General features: G+C 34.1%; 1 non-coding gene across 1 annotated transcript; it reads right to left on the bottom strand.

The window, feature by feature from the left end:
* Positions 1-5,365: 5,365 nt before the first annotated feature.
* Positions 5,366-5,447, bottom strand: TRNAS-UGA (transfer RNA serine (anticodon UGA)). The gene has a single exon. It is a non-coding gene; the product is annotated as a tRNA-Ser (tRNA).
* Positions 5,448-6,878: the final 1,431 nt, after the last annotated feature.

The raw sequence follows: 6,878 nt of genomic DNA, 5'->3' as shown, positions 1-6,878 counted from the left end.
GTATATTTTTTTCACTCTATAATTTTTAGCTTCTGAAAAGTCTAATAAGAGAGATTTTTTTTGCTAAGATAGTCAAGTTGACCAACTCACTAGTTGAATCTGGAACCCATAAATTTTGGCATTCTTAATAGGTTGCAATACCAAGTGATAAAAGGTATTAAAATTTCAGTATATATGGATATTTGAAAAGATTCACTACTTATTGTGCTATAAATCTGTTCTTAAACTTGTCCATAAAGAAATAGTCAGTGACCAAATCATTGCAGAAATAGACGGTAACTAAAGGACTAAGTAAAAGAAAGTGCTGCATCTTAGGAGGAGTGTATTAAATGAGGGTAGCTAGGCCCTAGCAAAATAAAGTTTGAGTTTTGGTTGATTTATCTTCGATTTTCTCTCTTGTTTAGAAAATTCAGTTGCTTTAAATCATATCAGCGAACTTCATACCTTATTGAGAAAGCTTTTACACACACACACACACACACACACACACACACACACACACACACACACTTATTGCATGAGTTGAATAATCTATTTAAAATTTCTATCTACGAGGAATTTGTGTTGATTGAATACTTAACTCTCAATTATATTTTTACATATTTTTGAATTGCTATTTGACTGCTTTATTAGTTATTTATATATGCGTGTTTTGAAGCTAACTTTAGGAAAAATTATTTTTCTACAATTTTTTTTTTTTTTTTTTTTTTTTTTTTTTTTTTTTTTTTTTCTGATTTTCAACTTTTTAGTGTGAAACGTTCGGATAGACTTGGTTTACAGTCCGAACGCAAGTGGCCTTGCCAATTGCTAAACTAGCAGTGGATCGTTTGAACGAGTTGGTACCATGTCTGGACGTGATCCTTACAGGTATTTTTCCACTACTTCTTTCTCAACCAGTCGCACACCACTGCATGTTTATTGATTTATTATGTCATGTTGTTTGTTTTTCTCGCGGATTTCTCCCGACATTTTGGCATTCTCTGCATATTTCTTCTCATTCCATGATATTCTCTGTGTCTTCCTTTATTCTTTTAAGTTTTTGTGCTTTTTAAAATATTAGAACATTTGTTGATTGGAATATTTTCTTGAGATATTGTACATAAAAATCCTATTTTGTCTGTGTGTTGGATTGATATTGATATATCTGGGTATTTTGGTTTGCTATATTTGCTTATGTAATTTTTGCATCCAATTGAAAACTGTCATAATACCACATTGTTTTTTGAACTTACAAGATCTAATCTTTCTTTGTGGTGGTATTTCTTTGGAGATATTTCTGTTTAAATCTTTACAAGAATATGTCATCCAGTGGCTCCCAGCACAACATCTGACAGATGGATCATTTGGGAAAACAAACTGTTGTTGAAAACATATGCTCAAATTTCAAGAGTCTCAGGATTTTGATGAGTTTTTTCCCCAGCTCATGTAGAACCTTCCGTAGCACATTTCTTTAGATCTGCACCAGTTAGAGGTTCAGTGGTGAATCTTCTTATTTATCTTGCAGACCAATTGATTATAGAATGTCAATTTGCGGATAACCAGTTTCAGGCTTTACAAAATCAAGCGACTTCAAGAGCTAAAAGCCGAAGTAACACAAATCCAGCTTATTGTATGGAATTCTCTCCATCACTTGGTTCAGTAGATCAGGAGGATTTGGTGATTTGAAGATTTTTGTTCCTCCCTCTATTAGTTGTTTTACAAACTTCTAATTATTTGAGCTTTTTACAGTTCTCTTTTTTTCCTGTGTTTTGACTTTGGAAATGTGGCTTTTCACTGTGGTTTTTCTATATTTTGTTTACTCTTTGTCATTTTGAGACAAAACGGAAGAGTATTTTATCTTTGGACCGGGAATGTATTTTTAAATCGGTCAAGTATTTTTGTCCTAGAATGGCCAAATGGGGAGTTTGTTAGTTTTTGTTGGTTGCATTCTGTTGACAAAATCACTATTATATAATGTTGATGTTTATACAGGGTTGTCGTTTTATTAAAGTCTTCAGATTGAAATGACATTTATATGACAAGTATCAGTATCACAAGCATCAAGAAGGCAATTTTCGGTTTTCAGAAAGATTCTGCACACGTCTCAGTATTTTTATTATAATTTTTTGCTCAAGTATCGGATTGAGATGAAATTGGTGTTGTTGGAAAGTTAATAAAAAAATGTTACAACTTGATTGTCCGGACAACCAAGAGAAACATCCAGACGGCCCAGGGTCTAGATGGAAGATGAGTGGGTTTGGACGCTATCCAGAGTTTGAGAAATTTCGAAATTCCTTTTCCGACATGTAAACAGCTAGCAACCATCCGGACGCAAGGGCAACTCCGTCCGGACGCTGAGACTGAAATTTTCTGGTGAAGTGCAGTATGGAAGGCAGTTGCAGTTCTTCGTCCGGACACACTCAGCTTCTGTCCCGACGTGGCCTAGAGAAGTTCAATTCAGACTTGACTTAGATTTTCTTAAGTTTATAAATAGAGGCCTCTAGGCATGTAAAAAATCATGAATTCAGTATTGAATTCTTCTGTACTTAGAGACGGTGTTTAGGTAGAAATTGTAAAGATCTGCTAGCTCTCTAAGGTTTGTCAAGCGTGTGACTTGTTCATTTGAAGTCTATCTTAGGGAGGAGCCCTAAGGTAAATGAATCCATTGAAGACCCCTTCAAGTAGGTGACTTGGTTGAGAGACGTTCACGTTGGGTTATTTGTTAGAGTGCAAGAGATACAATCACTGCATATGGATATGTGAGTGTTACTGTCTTTGTATAACCTTTGTCTTCTGAATAATGGATTTCTTAGGTTTGGCTGCCGCAGAGTGATTTTTCTTTTAATTGAGTTTTCACTTCGTTAACAAAATATCTGTTTAATTTAAATTCCGCACTTTTGATATTTTGTTATACATTGTTCACACACACACACCGTAATTTAGAAGTCACTTTATTTTTCACATGTCTTAACACAAATGAAATCATTGAAAGTACTCATGAAACATATATTAATATAAAATATTCGGCTCAATTCAATTCATATAAAATACCTTAAAAATAATTAAAAACTGTTATTTTTCTTGGTAAGTAATATATTTACAAAACATTTACAAAAATTAAAACTTTAAAATGTAGTATCATTCTCAGTAAGCAATATACATACCTATCCACTTTGACGTTTGAGAAGGATTCCCGTCTCAAGCCCTTGCTACGTTCAACTGTACCATCACAATTAAACATAACGCACAATTCTACTTTAACTCTAGACAAGCCATAGTGCTTAATATTCCTTAAGTACAAACTCCTTTAGCAATCCATGATATTGTGGTGTTCAATTTGCTAACCCATGGTGCTAAAACACCTCAAGCACCAATCTTTTATGAACATCCAAAGCAAACTTAGGATTAATCACAACGATAAGTCCAATTAATACAATATTCCATAGCCAAACCAAGTGTTTAACATAAAAAAAAAAAAAACCCCTAGTTTGATCCATCTCATGAGAAATTAGGGTTCAACTCATACCTTTAATTGATAGGGAAATCTGAAGTTTTACACCATGATTTTCTTCCTGAAGCTTGGGTATTGTATAGAACCCTTCTTCACACAAAAACCCAAAGGAAATTCTATGGGTAAAGGATCATTACCCAAAATTTTAACCTAACATGTAGAAAATGTAAGGTTTAGACTTTTAACCTTGGATGAACAGTGGAAATCAAAGATCCAACCCAAGAATCTTCAACCCAAAGCTTAAAAAAGAGTTTAGGAACCTTCTCCAAGCTCCAATATCTCAACAATGGTCTTACCCATGAATAATGGGGGTGAGAGGGCAAGAGAGATTAGAGACATGATAAAAAAGATAGAAATTCACATGGTGTGGCCACATTTATATAAACATCTCGTGTCAGCCTTCCCTTCCCAGTGCCCTTGCTTGGTTCTTTTAGAGGAATTCCTGTTTTTCAAAGTAAACATTGGAATTAATGAAAAGTTGTGAAATATGAATTTGTAGGCCTTTGAATTAGCTTTCCAATGACACCAATTATTCCCTCATACGATGTCAAAAACTCGAGATATGATGTTTGTACTAAAGTAGGTATGATTAAAAATCACAATTTTTCTAAACTTGTAAGCGTTTTATTATTCTAATTGTTATGGTTCATCAATTAGCAAACAACCAAACTATTTCTGGGGTGTTACAATAATTATTCTTATTGCTGCCAATCCCAAGCCCAGCGATGGCTAGCTGCATCTCTCGCAACATGAGTTCGATAATGTCAAAATGTTGTTCTTGAGCATCATAGCTGTCTAAAGGGCATGCACTCAATGTAGTTGGTCGTCAGAGTGGTTGCTTACGTTTTCGTCGTTTGTCATGAAATCTGAAATCTGAAAAACAACAAAGAGAATAAGCTTCTGGAAAATTGTATTCAAATATGAAAAACTCCATTTCTTCTTACATAACTCTTAACTTATAACAACAGTCAATTGGCTAATAAAAGAAAGAAAAATCTCCTAAACTGTAACATAATCAAAGAAAGGGAAAATATAACAAATATGGAAAGTCCTAATACTAGAATATATCAAAATTTAGTGAGCATATTGCTTGCCAAAATAATAATAAAAAACTTGTCATAAAGGTTCTATTAATTGCAACCCTGCATCACCAAGCGCTTATCTAGAGGGGATTTTTTATTACTAAACTGGATTGGAGGAATTTTTCAATTTCCTCGAATCCAATCTATTAAAAAAACTAATATATGTTTAATTGTTGTTTTCCTACTGAATCAAACTGTTATAGATATTTTTTCCTACTAAATAAACTCAAATATTTAATAATTCAAAAAAAAAAAAAAAACTCTGCTCATCGGCACCACGAGAGTCAGGCTGAACTTGAGATAATGGGATAATAAATGTTTTTTGTTCTTAAAAGAGGGATTAAAAGGTGCAAAACTATACTCATTGTAGCAGCTAATTAGGAAGCTCAATTGGAGTAGTTTAAGATGAATCCATACAAAGGAAGAAATCTCTATTGGCAGTCTTATATATATATTGTTAGACTGCAGTTGGGTAATGTACTTCTTTGTTATGGGCTTCTTTCTAATATTTATTATTCCAACAAAGAAGCTCTAAGTTTATTAAGGTGTGGCCACCTACAAATTTTGAGGCCCAAAGTGCAACAACCCAGTATGTGATGATTGTTTGCTGAAGCCTGAAGGTAAGGAAGTGCCCTTCTCTTTTGAGCTCCTTCAGGGCCTTAGGTCGAGTACTGGGTTGTTGCACTTTGGAGAACAATTGTAACTACGTTTTGTTTTAGAAATGCTATATAAATAAAACAAATAAAAGACAAAAAACCGTGCACTCTACAAATATCTAAATTTTAAAATAAAACGTCGACAGCAGGGTTCGAACCTGCGCGGGCGAAGCCCAACAGATTTCAAGTCTGTCTCCTTAACCACTCGGACATATCGACTCTGGTAAACTTTGGCTCTCCTAAATAAATATTTATCGTATGCGATTTCCTTTTCAGATTTTCGGTACAACTGCTTCTTTTATAACCAGACTGGTCGTCTCATTTTCATTACCATTTAAACGAGAGAAATGTTTTGTTTTATTATTTTGTATATTTTTTTTTTAATTTATTTTTGTATAAAAAATGTGTAAATTTACCATTAAATTTATGAAACCACATTTAAATTTTATAAATTTAATAATAAATTTTGTTAAAAAAAAAAAAATTGTGTTAGAGAATGAAATAATCACATACATCTCTTTAAATTATCAGCCCCATCTCAAAAAAACTATCAAAATAAACAAAAATGAATAATAATTTGAACTCAATCTAGTTTTATTAAATTTCGCCATCCACCATGGCACCGCCCTCCACCCCGTTGTCTACCTCGCCGTCTCGCCATCCTCTGTCTCCGGGCCGCGGTTTGCACTTGGAGGATTTTTGAAGACTAGATCTTGGGCTTTGCAATCTAGATATGGCATCTTTGACCTCTCCCATCCACTGACATGCCTCACTAGCTACCACAATCTCCAGCCTCTTTGCTTCTCTCTACCGTCATTCGTGGTTCCATTTGCACCCTCTAAGGCTGCACGCGGTATTCAAGAGACCGGTGCGTGAGTCCCACTCGCCAGCATGTGAGCCTCATCCCTCATGTGCCTCTGCCTTGGTGTCTTCTACAGTCTACTGGTGCAACTGCTTTTTTTTTTTGTTGTTATGGGTTTTTTCCTCTGTTGTTCATTTTCTATTATTGTATCTTTCTTTTTTTTCTTCAATTCCTTCCTTTTTGGTGTTGCTTTTTGTAGAATTTTGTCTCCTTGTTCTTACGCGGATTGAGCTTGTTGAGGACACTTCTGCAATAGCTGTTGTAGCGCCTTAGCATGGTCGGATAAGGGTTGCTCGTTTCTGTGACTCTTTTGCTTTAGAAATCGCTTTATGCATACGGCACAAAGTATTGAATTGTTTTTATAATTCATTTTATACTAGTAGTTTGTATATTTTACACTGTAATTTTCGTTTTGAGTATGTTATAAGGGTTTCAAGGGAGCTCACCTCGTTTTCGGTGTTTTTTTTTTTTTTTTTTTTTTTTTTTTTCAGTAATCCCTTTCTTTATTTGCTTAAAAAAAGAAAAAAAAAAGAAAAAGAAGAAGCTTTCTTATGTAGTGATCAGTTTATGCTTTCGGTTAAGGTCAAAAGAAATTAAGGGTGCAAAGGTCGTTCTCCAAATGGAAAGCCGTGTGGTTGTGGAATCAATTGTTGTATTCCTTCTTAGAAAGAGCTAAAAGAGGTAGACGACCTTGACGTTTACTTACGAGCTTGTCATATTTTAAATAAAATTATATATATATAGTTTTAGTTTTAACCATATATTATTATTTCAGTAAAAGTCAGTCC

This window comes from Alnus glutinosa, chromosome 2, assembly GCF_958979055.1.
Source record: "Alnus glutinosa chromosome 2, dhAlnGlut1.1, whole genome shotgun sequence".
Taxonomy (NCBI): domain Eukaryota; kingdom Viridiplantae; phylum Streptophyta; class Magnoliopsida; order Fagales; family Betulaceae; genus Alnus; species Alnus glutinosa.
The sequence above is the reverse complement of the archived record's forward strand: the minus strand, read 5'-3'. Positions and strand labels throughout refer to the sequence as shown.